Source organism: Dendrobates tinctorius, unplaced genomic scaffold, assembly GCF_039654945.1.
Source record: "Dendrobates tinctorius isolate UK_male_01 unplaced genomic scaffold, ASM3965494v1 ptg000134l, whole genome shotgun sequence".
NCBI classification, from domain to species: Eukaryota; Metazoa; Chordata; class Amphibia; order Anura; family Dendrobatidae; genus Dendrobates; species Dendrobates tinctorius.
Window position 1 is genome coordinate 17,889,283 of NW_027361802.1, and position 24,067 is coordinate 17,913,349.

Genomic DNA, 24,067 nt, shown 5'->3' on the forward strand with positions numbered 1-24,067 from the left:
TGGCCTGTGCGGGAATGTGCTGGGCTGTGCAGGTACTGTGCGGGGACTGTACCAGGCTGTGCGGGGACTGTACAGGCTGTGCAGGTACTGTGTGAGACTGTGCTAGGCTTTGCAGGTACTGTGCGGGGACTGTTCTGGGCTGTGCGGGGACTGTGCGGGCTGTGCAGGTACTGTGCGGGACTATGCTGGGCTTTGCAAGTACTGTGCAGGGACTGTTCTGGGCTGTGCGAGGACTGTGCAGGGACTGTTCTGGGCTGTGCGAGGACTGTGCAGGCTGTGCAGATACTGTGCGGGACTGTGCTGGGCTTTGCAGGTACTGTGTGGGGACTATGCCGGACTGTGTAGGACTGTGCTGGCCTGTGCGAGTCTGTGCTGGGCTGTGCAGGTACTGTGTGCTGACTGTGCTGGGCTGTGCGGGACTGTGCTGGGCTGTGCGGGGACTGTGCAGGCTGTGCATGCACTGTGCGGGACTGTGCTGGGCTTTGCAGGTACTGTGCCGGTACTGTGCTGGGCTGTGCAGGTACTGTGCGGGGACTGTGCCAGGCTGTGCGGGACTGTGCTGAGCTGTGCGGGGACTGTGCTGAGCTGTGCGGGGACTGTGCTGGGCTGTGCCGGGTCAGTGCGGGGACTGTGCGGGCTGTGCCGAATATTGCAAGGCGAGTAGTGAAATACTCCCCAGGATTCAAGCACCACGAGTACCGCATTACTCACTGAGTACCGAATCCTAACGAGTATACTCGCTCATCCCTAGTTGCATGCTATCCAGAGGAATTAATGCTGTGGTAAGAAGAAGTTATATTTCTGTGCCTCATATTGTCACTATGGTACCATGCTGCACAGTAATGTTAATATGTCAATTAAGCTGAATAGTGACCAGTATTTAAAAAAATGCAAATCAAGTTTCCAGAATATTTGATTCTTTTGTTTATTCCACTTCCAAAATAATGCGATAAAAAGTGTTATGAACCAGAAAATGGTACCACTAAAAACTCTCTCGTCATGCAAAAAATAAGTTCTCCCACAGCTTAAATTAGGGAAAACTGTAAAATAAATGTCTTTCAAATTATGGAGAAACAAAAACAATTTTTTTTCAACCAGCCTAAATATTGTAAAAAAGTACTAAAGTATAACTAAAACTATCCACAATTGTGCTGACCCACAGAATAAAGTTATCATCATTTTTGCACATCACGTGAATAACATACAACATAGAAAAAGCAATTCTGGTATTTTTTAATTTGTCCATGGAAAGAGTTATTAAAATGTAGGTAATACATATCATGTAACCTAAAATGCTGCTTCCGACAAGTATACCGTATTTTTCGGACTATAAGACTCACTGGTCCATAAAACGCACACCAAATTTTGGGGTGGAAAATAGCTAAAAAAAAAAGATTTTTATTTTAATTTAAGGTATCTTACCTGAGGGCCGGCAGTGGTAGAATAGGGTCAAAAGAGGAGTGGTCCCTTCCTCAGGATGCTGGCGGCGGCCGAAGTGGGGGAATTCTGCAGTGCCGAGGTATCCCAGCAGTGCGATGCTACATGTCTGGTGTTGGCGGTGAGGCAGAGCAGAGTGTGTTGCATGGAGCAGGGTCCCTTCCTCAGGATGCCGGCGGCAGAAATGTGGTGATGCTGCAGCCCAGTGTCCACGACGAGCAGAGCCGAGTGCATCATTGGTTTGTCGGTGTCCATTTTCCTGAGGCCGCGTGTGCACAGATTGAGATCTCATGTGTGGCCTCTGGCGGCCATTTTCCTGAAGCTGAGGGTTGCTGAGATCTCAATCTGAGCATGCGCTGCCTCCAGCTGCCATTTTCCTGAACGCCACAGCCTTAGGAAAATGAAGTGCAAGAGGTCAGTCGAGATCTCAATCGACGCATACTCCGCCTCTGGCGGCCCACGGCTTCGGGAAGATCGCCACAGGGAAACCAAAGGTGCACTCCGTACTGCTCACCGCCGACACTGAGCTTCAGCATCGCCACTCTTCTGCCATTGACGATTTCCTGAGGAAGGGACGCTGCTTCACCACTGCCACAACCCCCTGGTTTGGACTATAAGACACACTCCCCATTTTCCTACCAAATTTTTTGGGGAAAAAGTGCGTCTTATAGTCTGAAAAATACAGTACCTCATTCTAAAAACATAAGCCCTCATGCAATTACTTCAATGAAAAAATATAAATATTATGGCTCTTGAAATGTGACAATAAAAAATGGGGAAAAAAGTTGCCATCCTAAATAACAAAATGAGCATATTCTTAATGGGTTAAAAATGGTTCTGATTAATTTCTAAAGTGATTTAATGGTCTTGTCAGTAAACCATCCTATAACATATTGTAACTATAATTCTCAATCTGCTTATGAAGTCATAACATACAATGAAGGAAACAATTATTTGATCCGTTTCTGATTTTGTAAGCTTCCCACTGACAAAGACATGAGCAGTCTATAATTTTAAGGGTAAGTTAATTTTAACATTGAGAGATAGAATATCAAAAATAAAATCCAGAAAATCAAATTGTATAAATTATATAAATTTATTTGCATTTTGCAGTAAGAAATACGTATTTTATCCCCTACCAACCATTAAGATTTGAGGCTCCTACAGACCAGTTAGAGGCTCCTAATCAACTCATTACCTTCAGCTGTCTAACATAGTCATCTTTATAAAAGGCTCCTGTCCACAGATTCAATCAGTCAGACTCTAACCTTTACAACAACAGCAAGACCAAAGAGCTTTCTATGGATGTCAGGGACAAGATCATAGACCTGCACAAAGCTGGAAAACCATACATAAGATGCTGGGTGAGAAGGAGACAACTGTGCAATAGTAAGAAAATTGAAGAAATACAAATTGACTGTCAATCGACATCGATCTGGGGCATTATGTAAAATCTCACCTTGTGGTGTGTCATTGATCATGAGGAAGGAGAGAGATCAGCCTAAAACTACACGGGGGGACACTTGCTAATGATCTCATGGCAGTTCCTGCAAGGTCCCCCTGCTCAAGAAGGAACACGTGCAGGCCAGTCTGAAATTTGTCAATGAACAACTGGGTGATTCTCTGAGTGGGAGAAGGTGCTGGGTCAGATGAGACAAAATTAAGCTCTTTAGCATTAACTCAACTCGTCGTGTTTGAAGGAAGACAATTGCTGCCTATAACGCAAAGAACACCAGCCCCACTGTCAAGTATAGAGGTGGAAACATTATTTTTTTTCGGTGTTTCTCTACTAATGGCAAAGGACTACTTCACCACATCAATGGGAGGATGTATCGAGCCATGTACCATAAAATCCTGAGTGACAACCTCCTTCCTTCCGCCAGGACATTAAATATGGGTCGTGGCTGGGTCTTCCAGCAAGATAATGACCCAAAACAAACAGCCAAGGCAACAAAAGAGTGGCTCAAAAAAGAAGCACATTAAGGTCATGGAGTGGTCTAGCCAGTCTCCAGACCTTAATCCCAAAGATAACTTATGAAGGGAGTTAAAACTCCAAATTGCCAAGTAACAGCCTCAAAATCTTAATGATTTAGAGATGATCTGCAAAGAGGAATGGGCCAAAATTCCTCCTGATATGTGCAAAAACCTCAACACCAACTATAAAAATTGTCTGACTGCTGTGCTTGCCAACAACGGTTGTGCCCCCAAGTACTAACTTTTGTTTTCCAGAGGAATTTCCAGAGGAATTTCTCACTGCAAAATGCAAATTTATAAAATTTATGCAATGTGATTTTCTGGATTTTATTTTTGATATTCTATCTCTCAATGTTAAAATTAGCCTACCCTTAAAATTATTGACTGTTCATGTCCTTGTCATTGGGCAAACTTACAAAATCAGCAAGGGATCAAATAATCATTTCCTTCACTGTACATTGTTACAAGGATTTACCAAAAACATTATACAGGGTCGGCCATTTATATGGATACACCTAAATAAAATGGGAATGGTTGGTGATATCAACTTCCTGTTTGTGGCACATTAGTATATGGGAGGGGGGAAACTTTTCAAGATGGGTCGTTACCATGACGGCTATTTTGAAGTTGGCCATTTTGGATCCATCTTTATTTTTTTCAATGGGTAGAGGGTCATGTGACATCAAACTTATTGAGAATTTCACAGGAAAACCAATGGTGTGCTTGGTTTTAATGTAACTTTATTCTTTCATGAGCTATTTACAAGTTTATGACCACTTATAAAATGTATTCAAAGTGCTGTCCATTGTGTTGGATTGTCAATGCAACCCTCTTCTCAGACCCTTGACGATGTACAATACTAAATAATATTGTGATACTGTTTTAGCCAAAAAAATCGATGTAAATACTTATGTCCCAAAAAACTGAGAAAGGTATTAAAGGAGTGATACCTTTATTGGCTAACCAGAGAAACTATATTTGCAAGCTTTCAGGGCTCAAGCGGCCCCTTCATCAGCAAGATGTAGTCTGCATCCTGATGAAGGGGCCGCCTGAGCCTGAAAGTTTGCAAATATAATTTCTCTGGTTAGCCGATAAAGGAATCACTCCTTGAATACCTTTCTCATTTTTTGGGGACATAAGTATTTACTACCACTCTTGACACACTGATAGCAACACTGCAGATGAAATGCTAGTCTAAGGGGGTCAGCATCATGGGAAGACAATGACAGAAACTATGGTAACATTTGGAAATGGTTGCATTCAATTACATTAAGGCATGTCAATGTGAAATACATGAAATGTGAATAGCAGAATAGCTTTTGAAATTTAGCAAAAACACATGAGATGTTCACCACAAAATTTGGTTAAAAACGTGAGCCCATCCACCAACGTCAAGGTGATCTCATTGAATGGGACCCTGACCTAACTGCCTAGTGTGAACACTTACCTCTGGCTAATCATTTGGTAAAGCCTGTATTTATAGGAAGGCTGGAACCAAATGTGATTGGATGTAATTAAAACCATAGCATGGTGAAGGGCGGAGTGCTCAGTCAGAAAGCTAGTGGAGCGCCCCACGCAGGACCGTGGGGTACTCGGTACCGGGCCCGTTGACTTCAATGGGGGATGTTGCGGCGGTGGTAACCCGGTCCGTGACCCTGGGGCATCCAGTAAATAAAATAGGGGAAAGTTGTGTGATATTGAAGTGTGGTAAAAATGAAGATAAAGTTTATAGATGAATACGTGACGCCACCTGTGGTATTCTGGTCAGAGACTGCTGGTGTGTCGCAGCTGAGGTGAAAATAGCTCCCCACAGGGAGAGCAATAGTCCCAGGGTAAATATCTTTGATTAATAGTTAATATGGCGGTGGACGTTGGGGTGCAAAGAAATGAGAGAAGGACACAGAGAGGTGCAGTTTATTTACCTTTTACTGGCAATTGGTTGCAATCCGAAGTACCACATACAGGTGATGGATTGAGTCCGGCTCGCCTGGAGGCATTCAGGGGATCCACCTTGCCAGGTGGGGGTTTGGGACCTTCCTTCTGCGTTTTGGGTGCGGGTCTCTGCTGTTTGTAACTAAGCTGTGACCATCTATTTCTTGATGGTTTCTCTAACCTGTACGGCTGACAGCGTGAGCCTATTCCACGGGTACTGTCCTTTTCACTGTCAGCCCTGGGCTCCTTATCTGCTGCTGTGCCCTCAGGTGTTCAGTCTTGCACAGGAACTTACAGTCCCCTGTACTTTCATATTCGGCAATCAGGACATACAGCTCCTGACCACCAAGGACTCTGGCGTCCCTTTTCTCTCTATTAGCGCTTTGCTCTGGGGTCTGCTATATGCAGTTTTTAGAGAGCAGAAACAGAGCCTCTCTGTTTCTGCTCTTGTCCCTTTCCCTCTTCACAGATCAGCTCCCCGACCTGAACTCAATGGACCTTCCAGAAAGATCTTTTTATCTAAGCTCAACTGTCTTGTCATTTTCTCACAGCTTCTCTCATTTCCATGACAACCCCCTCAGCTCACTTCTAGCTGACTCACCAACCCCATCTGCTGGCCAGAATTTATAAGGCAGCTCCCTTTTCTGACCTGCAGCATGAATTGTGATTTAGTCTATGTTACCTGGCATGGGGGCCCCCCTTCTGCCTCCAAGCATGACTTTACCCATTAGAGAGAGGTAATGTCACTGTGACAACCGGACTCTGGGGTGTCACATTCCCCCCAGTTAAGTTCAGTACTCCTGGACTGAGGAAACATAACAAGAATTGTTAACAACATCAATTAATGAAAATCTACAAAGTCTTAAAGATGCAAAAATGATCAAAAACCAGACAAGAAAAAGAAACAATAGCACAGTTTCTGCAGCGACCAGTCCTTTAGCTGCTATCCAGGAATTGTCTTTGTCCTTGTACATGTAGTTTGGTTGGTGGGAACCGCCTTAGCCCACTTTGTGTGTCAACCCTGCACATGGCTACACGGCACTCTGTAGATGGGCCTGTTTTTTTTGGCCACGCCAGAGGCTTATTTTCAAGGCCAAATTGGGGTAACTATTTACAAATAAAAGTTCTGACCACACATAGTCCTGTGGCCCAATTGTCCTTTAACTGGTTATTACAAATACTTTAAAAGTTCATACAGTAATGGTTACAACTATACATTCTAATTACTTTATTTACATTATGTACTCTCTATAATGGGCAGGGATTTGACCTCTAGTACTAAGAGTGGATCTACGCAGTAAAGGTATTTCTGATGACCTGACCTGTTCTCTGATGTCTACTGTTAGTGCACTAGTCACTACGCTATAAGTAGACTTGTGTAAGATTGGTATTCTAGACTGCCTTCTCTTGACTCCTAGACTCACCATGAGATTGACAGATTCGCTGTTAGCAGGGGACAGATTTCCGCATTCCATTGCAGATGTGGTATCTGCTACTGGAGCCATTTCATTAAGAGTCTCTACTTCATCTGGTGCACTAGGCTGATGAAACGTTAGGACTGGTACTACGATAGTCTGATTTACTTGTGTCCACGTCCGAGGAAATTCTCCAAGGATAGTCTGGATCTTCTCTTCCACCTCTTCTGTGGACCATGGAGTGTTTTAGACTTCTTCCTTGTCCTTCAATTGATCAGGGCATACCTTTAGATGATCTCTTGAGACTGCTTCTAAGGTTTCTCCTCCATCTTTGCTGATGAGACATAGCTTGGTGTTATTAAATTCTGAAGGTATAACGCTGTATGGCTCTGCCTCCCACTGCTCATCTAGTTTGTGAACTCTTTTTCTTTTGAGTACTTGTTCTCCTGGTGTCAAGGGAACTGCATGGGCATGTTGATTGTAATTCCTTTCCTGCCTCTGTCTTGCTTGGGACAAACTTTTCTCCACACATTCTTGCACTTTGCGGTATTGTTGCTGCCGCTCTGTATCCCAGTCTGCATCTGGTGATGCTGTCTCAGGTGTTAAGACTCCCATGTCTAAATCAATGGCTAACTTGCCAGGTCTTGCTCTCATCAGGTAGGCCGGAGTGAAATTGGTGGAATTTACCGGTATATGATTATATAGAGCTACCAGATCTGGCAACTTCTCTGGCCACTGGTTTCGTTCTTCCAGAGGTAAGGTCTTCAATAAGTCAGTGACCACCTGGTTCATCTTTTCACACATGCCATTTGTCTGTGGATGGTACGGTGTCGTTCTGATTTTCTTGCAACTGTACATGTTACAGAACTCCTGGAACACTTCTGCCTCAAAGGCTGGACCTTGGTCGGTGAGCACTTGTTCAGGGTATCCGTGCGGTCGACAAAAATGTTGCTGAAATGCCTTGGCTGCTGTCTTCGCTGTTTGATCTTTAACAGGTACGACTACCATAAACCTTGAGTAATAGTCAACGATGGTCAGAGCATAGGTGTAGCCATTCCTACTCGGAGTTAACTTCACGTGATCCAAGGCTACCAGTTCAAGCAGCTGTTTTGTGATGATCGGCTGTAATGGGGCTCGCTGGCTGTTTCGGTCTTTTCTGCGCAGGTTGCATGGGTCACAATCTCGGAACCACTTCTCAATCGAACTCCTCATGCCAACCCAGTAGAATCTTTCACGAAGTAGTACCTCCAACTTCTTCCATCCGAAGTGTCCTGCTCCATTGTGGTACGCCTCCAAGCCCATTGGCACATCCCTCTTCAGGACTACCACCTGCCAGACAAGTTTGTGTGTGCGCGAGTTGATGTTCCTCTGACACAGTTTACCCTCGTAGATGAACAGCTAGCCTCTTTCCGTCCATAACTGCTGTGCTTCCTGTGGATCATCTGGACCAGGGTGTGAATCAGCTTGTGCCAGCCACTCCTTTACTAGGCAAACAGCGGGGTCACTATCTTGTGTCTCTACCCACCCATGATGGGGTAATGGGTTCAACGTTACCTCTCATACGATAAAGTGCTTATTCTTCACCCCTTGGGAGCGCCGGGATGCAATTGGACGGTGGAAGGCTGGTAACTCAATTTCTTCGAGTTCTTCTGGATCTTCTCCCCCGTCAGGTGAATTGGGCATCCTGGACAGTGCATCCGCATTAGCGATGTCCTGCTCGGTACTTGATGGTGAACTCATAGTTGGACAGCCAGGCCATCCATCGCTGCTCAAGTGCCCCAAGCTTTGCCGTTTCAAGATGGGTTAGCGGATTATTGTCCGTGTAGATGGTGAACTCTGCTGAAGCCAAGTAGTGCTTGAAGCGCTCTGTTACCGCCCAGACTATGGCAAGGAACTCCAGTTTAAAGGAAATGTAGTTGACGGGGTTCCTCTCAGTGGGATGAAGCTTCCTGCTGGTGTAGGCAATCACTCTCTCTCTGCCTTTCTGCACTTGTGATAGCACTGCTCCCAATCCCACGTTGCTGGCATAAGTGTAAAGTACAAATGGTTGGTCATAGTCAGGGTAGGCCAGGACCTCATCTCCCGTGAGGGCCAGTTTCAACTTGATGAAGGACTCTTCTATCCTTTTGTTCCACTCAAACGGAAGACTCTTGTTCTTGGCCTTCTTGGATTGGCCCACTAGAAGATCTTGCAGGGGTGCTGCTATTTTGGTAAAGTCCTTGATAAGTCTTCGGTAGTAGCCTACTAACCCAAGAAACTGCCTTACTTCATGAATAGTGCTGGGTTTTTGCCAGTCCCTGTTAATGGTGACTTTGTTGGGGTCGGGTGCCACACCTTCCGCACTCATCGTATGACCTAGGTACTGCACCTTGGGTTTCAAAAGGTGAGTTTTGGACAGCTTTACCTTCAAGGCAAAGTATGACAGGGCTTCGAATTCCTCGGCTAGGAGCTTCAAATGGTCTTCGTAGGTTTTGGTGAAGACGATGATGTCATCCAGGTAGAGCAGAACGGTTTCAAAGTTTTTACGTCCAAGGCAGCATTCCATTAACCGCTGAAATGTTCCTGGCTCATTGTTGAGCCTGAATGTCATGTAGTTAAACTCGCAGAGGCCCATTGGTGTTGTAAATGCTGTTTTCTCTTTGTCTGCCTCTGCCACAGGAACCTGCCAATACCCACTGGTGAGATCTAAGGTAGAGAAATAGTTAGCGGTTCTCAGTGCACCTAGTGATTCCCCAATTCTAGGCAATGGGTAAGCGTCTTTATGTGTAATGCTGTTAATCCGCCTGTAGTCTACACACATTCTCATAGTTACATCTTTCTTTTTAGCGAGGACTAATGGAGCTGCTGGTATGTAATTGCTGGATGCTTAGAGGGCTCTGTGCTGCTAGGATTTGGTTCACACAGCACCCGGATGGCTCTATCCTTAAAGTGTGCAAAGTCCATTTCAGGATTTTGTAGGGCCATTATACGCAGCTGTGTCCTTTGGTTGTTAGACTGGAGTCCCTCTATGAACTGCTCCGTTAGTAGTCTATCTTCATCTTGTACGCTCTCAGGGTCAGCCTGCTTTACAGCCCATAGTGCCTCCTGAAGGTTAAGAGCATAGTTCCGTATACTGTCCTGCACTCTCTGTTTGCACCCAAAGAATCTCATTTTTATCTCTGTTGTAGTGCATGTGTCAAAAGTGTTCTACAGTCTGGCCAAGATTTGTTTGACAATTCCTTTATCGGTGTCCGGCCAGGACTTTACTTCCCTCTGAGCTGCACCAGTTAACTGGCCAATGAGGATACTGACTTTTTGACTCTCAGACAGGGGGTACACTTTGAACAAACTACATAGTCTTTCTTTAAAATCGCTCAGGGTGTGCGACTCCCCTGAGTACTGTGGTAACCAGGCCGCTCTTGGTATATATGGCATTGATAGCGGCATTATAGAGGCTGCGGCTGCGACCGCCACTGAATCTTCACCCGCATTGGGCATTTTCTTCCTGTTTTTCACTTCCTCACAATAGAGCGCAGCTCCAGTTTCACTGACACGCCCCTCTCTGCTCGCACACACTGTGTGACGCAGTTATGGCGGTTATTTGAAAGCTCAGCAAAGTCTTTAGCACTCAATTTAATAAAGTCTATGGCGCACAGTACCCAGCTTTGCCAGGCTCCTTGTACCCAACTTTGCTAGGCTCACTAAATCCTGTTCGTGACACCAGTTGGAGCGCCCCACGCAGGACCGTGGGGTACTCGGTAATGGGCCCGTTGACTTCAATGGGGGGATGTCGCGGCAGCGGTGACCCAGTCCGTGGCCCTGGGGTGTCCAGTAAATAAAATAGGGGAAAGTTGTGTGATATTGAAGTGTGGTAAAAATGAAGATAAAGTTTATAGATGAATACGTGACGCCACCTGTGGTATTCTGGTCAGAGGCGACCAGCGCTTCGGTGTTGTTCCCCTGAGACTGCTGGTGTGTCGCAGCTGAGGTGAAAATAGCTCCCCACAGGTAGAGCAATAGACCCAGGGCAAATATATTTGATTAATAGTTAAGATGGCGGTGGACGTTGGGGTGCAAAGAAATGAGAGAAGGACACAGATAGGTGCAGTTTATTTACCTTTTACTGGCAATTGGTTGCAATCCGGAATACCACATACAGTTGATGGTTTGAGTCCGGCTCGCCTGGAGGCATTCAGGGGATCCATCTTGCTAGGTGGGGATTTGGGACCTTCCTTCTGCGCTTTGGGTGCGGGTCTCTGCTGTTTGTAACTAAGCTGTGACCCTCTATTTCTTGATGGTTTCTCTAACCTGTATGGCTGACAGCGTGAGCCTATTCCACGGGTACTGTCCTTTTCACTGTCAGCCCTGGGCTCCTTATCTGCTGCTGTGCCCTCAGGTGTTCAGTCTTGCACAGAAACTTACAGTCCCCTGTACTTTCATATTCGGCAATCAGGACATACAGCTCCTGACAGCGTGAGCCTATTCCACGGGTACCAACCTTTTCCTCGTCAGCCCCAGGCTCCTTATCTGCTGCCGTGCCCTCAGGTGTTCAATCTCGCACAGGAACTTACAGTCCCCTGTACTTTCAGATTTGGCGATCTGGACATACAGCTCCTGACCACCAAGGACTCTGGCATCCCTTTTCTCTCTATTAGCGCTTCGCTCTGGGGTCTGCTATGCACAGTTTTTAGCTTCCCCAGAGGCTCTCTGCTTCTGCTCTTGTCCCTTTCCCTCTTCACAGATCAGCTCCCCGACCTGAACTCACTGGACCTTCCAGAAAGATCTTTTTAACTCAACTCAACTGTCTTTTCATTTTCTCACAGCTGCGCTCGTTTCCGTGACAACCCCCTCAGCTCACTTCTAGCTGACTCACCAACCCCATCTGCTGGCCAGAATTTATAAGGCAGCTCTCTTTTCTGACCTGCAGCAGGAATTGTGATTTAATCTATGTTACCTGGCATGGGGGCCCCCTTCTGCCTCCAAGCATGACTTTACCCATTAGAGGGAGGTAATGTCACTGTGACAACCGGACTCTGGGGTGTCACACTAGCATACAAATAACAGAAAACTGATGGCACATCCAGAACTAGACTCAACAATTGCAACCATTTCCTCATTTTGATATGTAAGCTGTTTTTTGGTATGCACTTGTTCAGACTAGTTCTTGATGGGCTGTTAGTTTTCTGTAATTTAGATACTATAGTAAGTTACCACAGCGCCTCTCCCTAATGACGTCCTGTTTCTTTGGGTGACAAAAACTGTAGAAAAGTAACTGCACTGCCATCCTCCTGTGATGTCCTGTTTGAAGCTCCCCAAAAATGAAACATCACAGGGAGTGAAGAGAAAAAGCAGATATAGGGATTAGCATGATAAGGAAAATGGTAGGGAGTTTTATTTTAAAGGAAATTACAAGTACAAAAGTAGTTAGGCCTTAAAGATAGATATTTATAAATGGCATTAAAAGTATCAGACAAGTCCTTTAAAGAAAAATGTGAGTGCTATATGTAGTATCTACTGGGCATTTATATGATATGCAGCTTCAGATTTTCTCCACTGCCTTTTAAATGAAAATCTGAACATTAATGTATATAGAACACAGCTAGATAAAATGCAAAAGAGCAATAGGGTCTTATCCAAGTAGCAAAAAGGAAGAAAAGAGGTAAATGTGCTCACCTTATGGGTTTATGTGTGACACAACCACTAAAAATTTTTTATAGCCCAGATGCTGCAGCTTCCATAAGGTAGTGTCAAGAAAAAATTGTCAGGGTTATGGAAGTATTCTGCGCTTACTGGAAAGATGACCATCACAACCGGATATAGAATGCTGGTTTATTGTTATTGACTCTGAAACGCGTGGAATAAACCAGCATTGTATATCCGATCAGAGAGGTCATCATTACTGTAAGTGCAGAATACTTCCACTGCTCTGACAATCTTTTCCTGTATAAAGAATATTATTTTTTTAATAACCTACATATTTATATTTGTTTGTGAAGATTATATTTTTATTAGTTGTAGAAAAATTAAACCTATTAAAAATAATGCTTAGTAGCAAAGCATTATGGAGTTACTAGTGCTGCCTGCATTGTGTATATGTTAACAGATGGACAGTTATTTTTCTTCTCTGTCATTTGTAGCAATAGCTGCATGCAGCACTAAAATGTTATCTTCACCTTGGCCAGCTCTGTTCTAGTGCAGTAAAAAGCCGAAGATCGAATTTATCAAGGCAACCTTTGTAGGTGAATCTAATTTTACAGCAGAACATGGCTTTGGTGACAAAACTGATTGCGTATGCTCGACCATCTGGTAGCATGCGCATCCATAGTACAGATTTACTGTGCATGCTTAGCTATCTGTCTTCTGATGCTGTAGCTACTGTATGTGCAGCTAACACTAAATTCCCCCACCTTGGCCAGCTATGTTCTGTGTATACTATTAACACTTTTGTTTTACTGCATTACAATAGAGGCGGCAGAGATTGGGTGATTTTAATTCTGCAGGAACGGCCAGAAAGAGAGAAAGAAGAACGAATGAACATGCTTGGTCCCCTACTATAAGGCCATGTTCACACATTCAGTATTTGGTCAGTATTTTACCTCAGCATCTGTAAGCCAAAACCAGGAGTGGGTGAGAAATCCAGAAGTGGTGACGTGTTTCTATTATACTTTTCCTCTGACTGTCCCATTCCTGGTTTTGGTTTACAGATACTGAGGTAAAACACTGACCAAATACTGAAGGTGTGAACATGGCCTCAGTCAAATACACAGAGCCACAAGGTAGGCATTATTAGTAAGTCTAGGGCCTCATTCACATGTTCAGTATTTGGTCAGTATTTTACCTCAGTATGTGTAAGCCAAAACCAGGAGAGGAACAATCAGAGGAAAAGTATAATAGAAACACGTCACCACTTCTGGATTTATCACCCACTCCTGGTTTTGGGTCACACATACTGAGGTAAAATACTCACCAAATACTGAACGTGTGAATGTGGCCTTACAATCAGTGTTAGGCCACAGTCACACCTTCAGTATTTGGTCAGTAGTTTACCTCAGTATGTGTAAACCAAAACCAGGAGAGGAACAATCAGAGGAAAAGTATAATAGAAACACGTCACCACTTCTGGATTTATCACCCACTCCTGGTTTAGGCTTACACTGAGGTAATACTGACCAAATACTGAACATGTGCACTTGGCCTACGGACTGCCATCCTTAAAATAATTATCACAGTAACCGTGCATTATTATTATAAAGTGTGAAATGCTAAAATATCTAAAATACTATCTTCAGCACAAATAAATATTACTATGATGGTGATTCGACCCCTTTAACTATTGCTATAGTCTGAAAAAATTTAAGAATGACAAAAAAGAATCTGATACTAGATAATATTATCAAATATCTCGAATTTTTCATGAATATGAGTGTTCTCAATAGCAGCTCTAGAATGCAATAGAAAAAAAAGAAAACGTTTTCTCCTGAAACTTTTCTTCCAGTAATTTTAAAGTAATGCAAGGAGAGAGGAAATTATCTTTCATGGCGTTTAAAATTCTTAGTTTTATCGCTGTATGATCATTTTAAAGCAGCCAGCCTAAATGACGGAAATATGCTTCCATCTAAAATGAATACCACTGTATTTTCTTATTTGATGTGATCATACCATGGCACTGTTGATATCTACCGATAGATGAATAGAGTTTAAAATCCAGACGTAAAAAATCTCTTACATTTATTTGAAGTCTTCCATGATTGACAAGGCTCCCTTAGAACAAAACCGGCGGTGGAACTTTCTTTGATATTGGAGGGGCTTTTATATATTTCACATAGCCCTGATTATACGAAGCAACCGCATAAAATCTATCTTTAACCATCTCCATGGAAAATCTCATCCATATGTTTTATTAATATTACATTAGGAAAGGATCTAATCTAAACAGTTTATAGTCAATGGACTGGTTGATACTGTTATTATCTATATTTCCTATAATTAAATTGCAGGATTTCTTAATAACTGAAGTATAAATATTGGCCATAATTTAAAAAAACACTTCAGGAGTAAAATCACTATCAATCAGCATGAAATAAAAAAAAATTGTTATGATATCAGTTTTTGGTTGTTAGTACTTCCTAATGATACTATATAAATTATTTAGCTGTGCTTAAATCAAAGAGGATTTCCATCCAAAATACATCTATGAGCAAAATTTGGCTGGTACTCTAATATTTGAATAACTGAAATGTAATATTTTTAACAGTTTTGCTCAGTACCACATAAAAATACATGTGTTGTGGAAAAATGTGGGTTGAACACCTTTCAAAAATGATCTTCTTTAGATCTTTACAATTAAAGCTACCAAATAAATACTTAATAAATAACTTGCATCTTACTCTAGCAGGCCTTTTGTTAAAGCACCACTCCAGTGGGGGTTTTTTTTAGCACTGGAGTGGAATTTTAAACGTAAGCCCATTGCCCCTTCTCTTATGCTTGTAAGCAGGTTCGGAAATGCAGTAATGCAGGGATTGCAGAACAATGCTGTATAACAATATTATTTAATTTTTAACAAAAGGATGAGAATGATCACCTCGCAGGGAGTTAATAAAGAATAACCAAGAATCAAAGGAAGTAAAGAGGTAATGCGACAATCTCATAAACGGCACTTATCGTAGTCTTCTCTGATCCTCGTTCACATATAGTCCGATGGGAGTTGGAGTACCGGCAACGGCCGGCGTGGTGTCTTCAGATGGATCCCAAACAAAATCAAGGTCAAGCTTCTGGTGCAACAGGCGGTCACAGGTTTTGCCCGCTCAGCCCCTAGTCCATAAATCTGTGCAGCCAAAGTGGGGAGCACTGCAGTAGTCTCTGTCTCACACGTGTGCTGCTGCACATCTATAAGCAATGGGGAATGCATCTCATTGTCCTGCCACTGGCACCCACTCCTCCTCGTGAGCACTGCACTCGGCTTGGTCGGGCACGCAGTGCTCTAAACCCTCACTGGCTCACTGGAGCGTTCACCTAAGTTCTGCTGGGGCATGTCTCCGCACTGCCTCTGTAACTGCAGAGAGCGCGCCTCTCTCTGCTCTCCCCATCGACGGGAAACTCTGATTTCTTTCCCGTGCTTCTTGCTCACTGCCCGGCTTAGCCATGCCCCCTTTCCCCAGTTCATGGGGCCTGTCCAGTTTCCCATTATTTCCCCCGGCAACACTGGATGCAGCCTCGACAGTTCCGGACCCGGGACAACGCAGGTACCCACAGCCCGGTCTTTCTCCATACATGCTCACTCTCCAACATCTTCATAGTTTTTCGGCACCGCTTCGGTCCCTTGGCACCATCTTGTGGCAGTAGCTTCTGACTGGAAGTAAGAAGCTACGTCACAGGTTCTCAATACAAGTCTATAGGAGACAGAACAAGGGTTTTATAGACTTACCGTATATACTTGTGTATAAGCCGACCCGTGTATAAGCCGACCCCCCTAATTTTGTCACAAAAAACTGGGAAAACTTATTGACTCGCGTATAAGCCTAGAGTGGAAAATGCCGAAGCTACTGCCCTTATAATGCTGCACCGTGAGCAGTCCCTTACAGTGATGCACAGTTATTAGTGCCCCTTATAATGCTGCACAGTGAGCGGACCCTTACAATGATGCACAGTTATTAGTGGCCCCTTATAATGCTGCACAGTGAGTGGCCCCTTACAATGATGCACAGTTATTAGTGGCCCCTTATAATGTTGCACAGTGAGTGGCCCCTTACAATGATGCACAGTTATTAGTGGCCCCTTATAATGCTGCACAGTGAGTGGCCTCTTACAATGATGCACAGTTATTAGTAGCCCCTTGTAATGCTGCTGCTTCCGCTGCCTCAATTAAAAAAAAAAAACCTATATACTCACCTCATCTCTGCTGCTGCAGCTGCTGCTCCTCAGCGTTGCCAGTTCTGCACAGTGACTGTTCAGGCAGAGGGCGCCTGCTAACTACATCATGGCGCCCTCTGACCTGAACGTCACTGCCAGAGGAAGCAAGACAGCAGAGCGACATGCAGCGGTGGAATGGGGGACAGGTGAATATGGCTCCCTCCGCTTTACTCACCTCTCCTAGCATGTCTCTTGCAGCCCCCATGCTTATTCCATCTTCTTCAGCGCTGTTCTTCCTGCTTTCAGCGGTCACGTGGTGCCGCTCCTTACATATGCACATATGTAATGAGCCGCTCATAACATATGCGCATATGTAATGAGCGGCACCATGTGACCGCTGAAAGCAGGAAGAACAGCGTCGAGAAGATGGAATAAGCACGGGGGGCTGCAAGAGACATGCTAGGAGAGGTGAGTATGATCTCCTACACCCCTGCCCGGTCGACCCCCGGTATATGACTCGCGCATAAGCCGAGAGGGGGACTTTCAGCCCCCCAAAATGGGCTAAATATCTCGGCTTATACGCAAGTACATACGGTATATTGAAAAGTGACCTCTGACCTGCTCCACGAAACACTGGAGCTGCAGGCATGCAACTTTTCGCCGAATATCGACGGGACCCACTGTAAAAGCAGATGAAAACGCCAGAAGGTGAGTATCAGAAAGTGGGCAGAAGACTTACATTTAAAGCACAACTCCAGTGGTGCAACAAGAAAAATCGCTCTAGTGCTGCTTTAAGTGTAAAGTGTATGTAATTCCGGTCTTTAAAGGGTTGCCGGAGAAATTGACTAAAAAACAATAAAAATTATTTAAATATTACAAATTTTACTAAACACGTTTCTTTAGAAATGTAGCAAAAGGTAAGCTTTTATAGTGCACTTTTAGAATTTTAAATATATCAGCTACCATCTATAGCAGTTTCCCAGCTGTCCCAGCTGTGATGTAGAAGGGCAGGCTGCATAAAGACATCTGCTTGAGACAGTAGTCAGGTGAGAGCACGCACATTCCTCACTGAAACTAACAGGATGAGCGGGTAATGAGGATAGTTTATACTTATATAGCATATTTATATACACACTCACAATTGACATGAAATACATACAGGTGACAGCATATACAGTGTAGCACACAGATGACAGCAGACTAGCTGAATTATTCTAAACTTCATGTAGAAACAGGAAGTCTATTTTCCTGGCATGAGTTAGCATCAGAGCTACAATTCTACATCAATGCAAAGCCCAGCTCCACTCCCTTTTCAACTCCTGACCCAACTGCTCCACTCCTCTACATGCAGGGACTTTACAGTGATGCAGAATTGTAGCTCTAATGATGATTCATGCAAGGAAAAGAGACTTCCTATTTCTACATAGCACTTGAAAGGATTTAGCTAGTCTGTTTTTAATCATGTGATGTCATATACCTAATGGGAAAAAAAGAATTAACTGGGTCAAAGGGCAAAATGAGCAATTGTAAGTAAACAGTGCCATATAATATGATGACTGCAATATATTAAGAGGATAAAAACTTTTATGGGAGGAGGGCTTCTTTAATAGATTTAGCTCTATATGTTATTGCCCCAGGCACATAATAACTAAGTCATGCCACTTTATTATCACAAAAGGGAAAAAAGTTAAGGTTTAGCTGCAATATATAGTAGGATATAGTATGTTAACAAATCATTCATTTGTATTATCAGATTTTTCCATGTTTTATGCTGCCAATGCCACTAGTTGTTTTCATTCCTCTCATGAGGTAGTCTTATTAGATACACATTTTTTAATAGCCTAAGTTTGTGTTACTGTATCCCAAATTTGATTTGTACGCAAGATTAATAGGTACTTAATAACACATTTCTAATCCTTTAATAATTTACATTAATAATTTTGTCCACCACTGGATATCCCTCTGCTATTCAGTGTCAAACATGATACAAGTCAAACACAACAATGCATCTCAGTTAAGGCACTTTAATACATTTGGCCAACCATGTTTCGATGATCTGATGTGATAAGAATAATTTAATTTAAAACAAGTAGATGCAGATCATTAAATTTCATCACCAAATCATTAATATTTTGTTGGTATTTTTCTAGCTAATTAAACTAAGGTCTCAGTTGCTCAAATATTGATCTTTGTTCTAATCTATTGTTCTTGTAGCTCCAAATTATGTCATTCACCAGGAAGTCTAAAAAAAACAAACAGTTTACAGAGAAAATTGCAATCATACTCACTTAGGGGCTCAAAACATTTATTTATTCGCTACTAGGGATGAGTGAGTATATTCGCAATATTCAGTACTCTGCGAGTAATGCAGTCCTCGCGGTACTCGGAACATAGCGAGTTTTTCACCGCTCGCCTCACAATATTCGGATCTCCCGCCCAGCATGTTAGCCAATCACACTAATGCCACAGCCTTCTTGGTTGTGACATTACTATGATTGGCTGGCCACGCAGGGTCATAGGTCAGTCATAGCCTATGACTCGTAGGCTCTATATAAGCCCTGCCACAGCCATTTACTACACATTGAATCCAGAACACAGCTAGTGCTAGCGTAGGGAGAGTGTGAGCAGCTGCTAAGGATAGTTGTGATTTTGCAAATCGTCCATAAATCATCTCAAAAACACAAAAGCTCTTGTGAGAGCTACCTGGAGTATTTTAGTAGTAGGTGACTGTAGAGCAGGGAGACAGGCAGGAGCGTTACAGTACATACATAGTACCTCGATATCTCAGCTCTTCTGCGAGCTGAAAGTACTGTATAAGGTTGGGGAGTAGTGATCGTTTTCCCAGCTATTTTTTGGGTCACATTTACCCCTGCAGGGCATTTTTTTGCCCTTGCGGAGCTGTTTGCACACCGAATAGCACGCACGGTACTGCACAACTGAGACGCATCCAGCACCGCTGTCTTCTGTGGTGACTGCCAAACTAAATCTTTGGCTTTAACCTCAGGCCAATATTTTTGCCCTTGCGGTGCTGTTTGTAAAGCACAAAGCAGTACTAGGCTGTAGTGCTACCTTCCACAAAGCATGAACTGCTCCTTGTTCCCCAATATCTGCATCTGAACATCTGCAACTATGGCAGAAAAATCCAAAATTCCTAAAAAGACTGTTGCGAAGGGAGATGGACGTGGACAATGCCATAACATTTTATGTCTTCATTGTGTGAGGTGACAAAGTGCTTGACATGAAGTGTTTTTTTTATGCATATTGGCAATATGTTCTGCTGTACATTTTTTCAGTTTGAGTATAGTACATCCTATATAGCGCAAATTGCAAATGGTGTTTTCAATGCAGTATACTACATAGTATATATTGCAGTTGATAAAATACAAGATTTTTTGGGCTCTACTTTCTGGCGATAAAAATTTGTGAATTTTATTTACTGCTACGTCATACATGTTAAAGTGATTGTCTGCACATTTAAAGAAACCTTTGAGTTTTAGCCAGGTAGACTGGGCCATCGGCTTTGAAATAGACGGGGGAAAAATGTTTCATAGATATCTGCCTCGTTTGGCTACACATTTTTAGTCTTTTGTTTTTAACCTTTTGCAATAATTATACTAAGGCCGGGATCACACGAGCGAGAAACTCGGAAGAGTCTTGCATGTTAATACCCGGTACTGCCGCCGGCACTCGGACCGGAGCATGCAGCCGCATGGCAATACATGCAGCCGCACGCTCCACTCCTGAGTACTGGCAGCTGTGCCGGGTATTAACATTCAAGACTCTTCCGAGTTTCTCGCATGTGCGATCCCAGCCTAAGAATGTCATCTTGATTTACTATGGGTAAATATTTTAAAATAATATGTTTTATCTGATTGAATTGTAAACTGTATGGAGTAGAAAAGGTCACTGATATTTTGGACCAGGTTCAGGTTGGAACTTGTCAGAATGTAACAGACTATTTCTGGGTCTAAATTTTGCATTTTCAAATGCATTTTGGACTGACTGTTTGCCATATCCTCTCTCACATAATCTATTTTTGATAATATTACCTTTTCTGAAAAAGATGTCATAATCATAACAAATGGATTTTGCACGTATATACTCACCCTGTGGAATAGCCCTGATAGTTTGGCGTAGATGACAACTAGATGACTGCAAAACTGTGTTGCCTGCAATGTCTTTCCTATATAGGGATGTGGGAACCTTGCCACTAATATTAACCAATTAAAAAGATGTCAAGGAACGAAATTTGGACTCTAGAACCATTGTAAGTGAATCATAGATTATATTCATTGTTATTAATGTACCTAATGAAATTGGGGATATCAGATGCACTTCCTGACCATACCAGTAGGAGGTCATACGCATAATATTCATATCATTGAATGTTATTAATGAATGGGTATTTTGTGTTCAAAATATGCGCCTCCTCCCACCAGGCTGTAAAAAGGATAGCAAACGAAGCTGAAAATCTTAACCCCACCAGGGCACCTTCTATCTGCAGAAACAAAATTAAAATCAAACATGAAATAATTGTGTCCCAATAAATATTGTAAACTATGAGTGTTTATTGTTTGAGTTCATTGGTATAAGAAGTGTAGGTGATCTAGAAGTCTTCGGTTAATGAGATGTCTGTGCTCTGGGGTGGGACTGTAGGCAGTCTTATCTTCTTACTCTAAGCCAGAGAAACCAATGAAAGACCTGCCCATAGGCCACCCCGAAGAACAAACAGTATATGTTGTGTCTCTGTTTATATGATGAGGAACATGTTTGTGCTTTAGGGTGGCCTGTGGGTAGGTCTTTCGTTGGTTTCTCTGGCTTAGAGCAGGAAGATAAGACACTTTCTACAGTCCCGCCCTGGAACACGGTCATAGCATTAGCTGAATACCTCTATCACTGATTACACAAGAACCACAATACGGATTTCTTCACTCCAGGTATCATTTTAGTCAGTGTAGCAGCAGCAACCTGACATTGTCTGTAGTTTACTTAGCAAAATCCTGCTGACAGGTTTGCTTTAATGCTAATTAATTATACAGAGAGGCGTCCATGACTACTACGCAACCAGATTTGTCTGATTGCCATATAACCAGGTATCCATTGGAGTGCAACTCTTTTATTCATTTAAATAGATTTTTAGTAAGATTTTTTTGCTTGGTTTGTATTGCAATTTTGTCTTGAGATCCATTTCAACTAGAGACTATAATAAGTCAAGGGTGGTAGTGCTGGATTCAAGGGGATAAGATGACAGATTTTTTATTTTTATAGAAATTTCCTCATATTTGACCATATCAATATCATCATTTTCTTATTGCCACTGTTGTAAATATAAAAGGGCACACTTTTCAGAAAAAGGTAGATCGCAAAGTTCATTGACATGTATTGCGACATAAAAAGAATTGGTGCAATCAGGGTTTCCTGGAAAAAAAAGTTTTTTCACCGTTAATAAACAGACAAACTTATTCACACCACATATGGCTTGGAAAAGACTGAAGCTTTGTCTAGGGAGAAAATGTAGACAATTGATGAGAACTTCAATCTGATGACTAGAAAAAATAGTGAGGGTAAGAATCAGGACACTATCCAGATAGTGGTTTATGAAAGGTTGAATTTCTTCCTCTCTAGTCTGATATCTTCTGAGGAGGTGTCCACTGTACTATTTTCTCCTCACCTTCCTCATTTTGCATTTTTTGAGGAAATACTGAAGGTAGGTTTATTCTATTTTGGGTCATAATTGGATGTGTCTGAACTAAAATATGCAGATTCAGATCTGAGGAGGAAAATGACACAAATTTGTTTTAATGTTTTTGAACATTGCATTTTTTAAGGTTACACCGTTGATTGAAGGTGATTGGTTTTGATTTCTGTTATCTCACAAACATGTTTGACCCACAAGTAGTAAGGGTGCTGAGTGTACCGGAAATGTGTCAGTTTTTTTAACCTCTCCCTTATTTTTCTTGGTTTTTAATTAACTAAATTAAGCTATTTTTATTTATTCTCATTGGATCCAAAACACCTATACTCCTCTCTAGTGCAAGCGCTGTTCCAGTGGTGTTGACATTGGATCTCCCAGGGCTCTTGTGTCATAACATTCAGTGCTGGCTCCTCTCCTTAAAATGTAATTGACATATGGAGAAAGTGAGAGACCAGCAGCAACTCTCAATTCTTTCAAATGTCATGATTTGTCCGAAGAAGGGGGAGTGGAGCCAATGCTCATTGGCAGCAAGGATAGAGTGACATAACATTGCTACCTGATTCCTGGAAGAGCCAGTGACAATCCCACTGGAATGGCCCCGTGACCAAAGTTGAGTTTAGGTGTTATTATTTTACTGGAAGGGAAACATGGGGACTCGCAAGTCATTATCCAAGTAGTGGACAAAGACGTTAATGATTAAACATTAAGTTCATGGCCATGTTAAGTCCTTCAAGGTGGAAGTGTTTCATTACAACATATCTTTGATTTGGTAAAGAGAGGAATTTTCTAAAACTTATCTATTGTGGATGGGTTGATTATGAACCTAGCATGCTCCCATACCTAAACATTGCTCAGATACATGGATTTCCATGGCATTACTAAGCTCAATATAGATATTCCCCCACAGTCTCCAACCATCAAAAAATAATGCAATTACAATGTCTCTGTTTGTGCCCAAGCCTGTACTGCACTACTTTGATACCGTGTTTCCCCACATAGTTGTAATTTCCCTCTTTATGTCCTTGCAAGACTCTATTGATGACATCCAGTAATGTAAGATCTTTTTGTGGACTCTTCACAAATGGTGACCCCTCTATTAAAAAAAAAAACTTAATAAAACTTAAGTAACCTTGTTTCCATGATTAAAATAAAGGTTCTCTCCCATCTTTCCATGGCTTGCGACAAATAGTGTAGAGCAGTAACACCACTGCATCTCTGTCGCTAACATCCATGACCTGCTCCTGATTTTTGCAGGGTCACAACTTTTTAAAATTAAGTGACAGGAAAGGGATCAGACAAATATATGGTTGAAAGAGGCGCAGAAAACATGAGTATTCCCAAGCATTCCAAACTCCATCAACCTCAATTGATACACACGATTGGGTAGTACACTCAACAGGGTATATTAAAGACAGTGGCTATCCTAATAGAAGAACATTTTAAAGAATGTATTTATTGTACTGAAATATGGTAAATATGTCTTTCTGGTAGAAGGCAACTTGATGGAAGTTTATGCTTAGTATTTTACTGTGTGACAAGTACAGTATACTCTTTCATACAATGCAGCTGAAAAGACCCATATGTTAAACAATTCAAAATAGATACAAAATTCTGGATTATATTTCTGCCATATGTCATTTGTAAAAGTTTTGGCAACAAGTCTATTTTTGTACATTAAGAAACTGTTTTATGTAAAAATGTAAAAACTGCTTCTACTTGAAACTATCAAATGGAGACAAATGTAATGTCTGTTATGTTTAATGTGAAGAAAATTGAGGCCATTTAT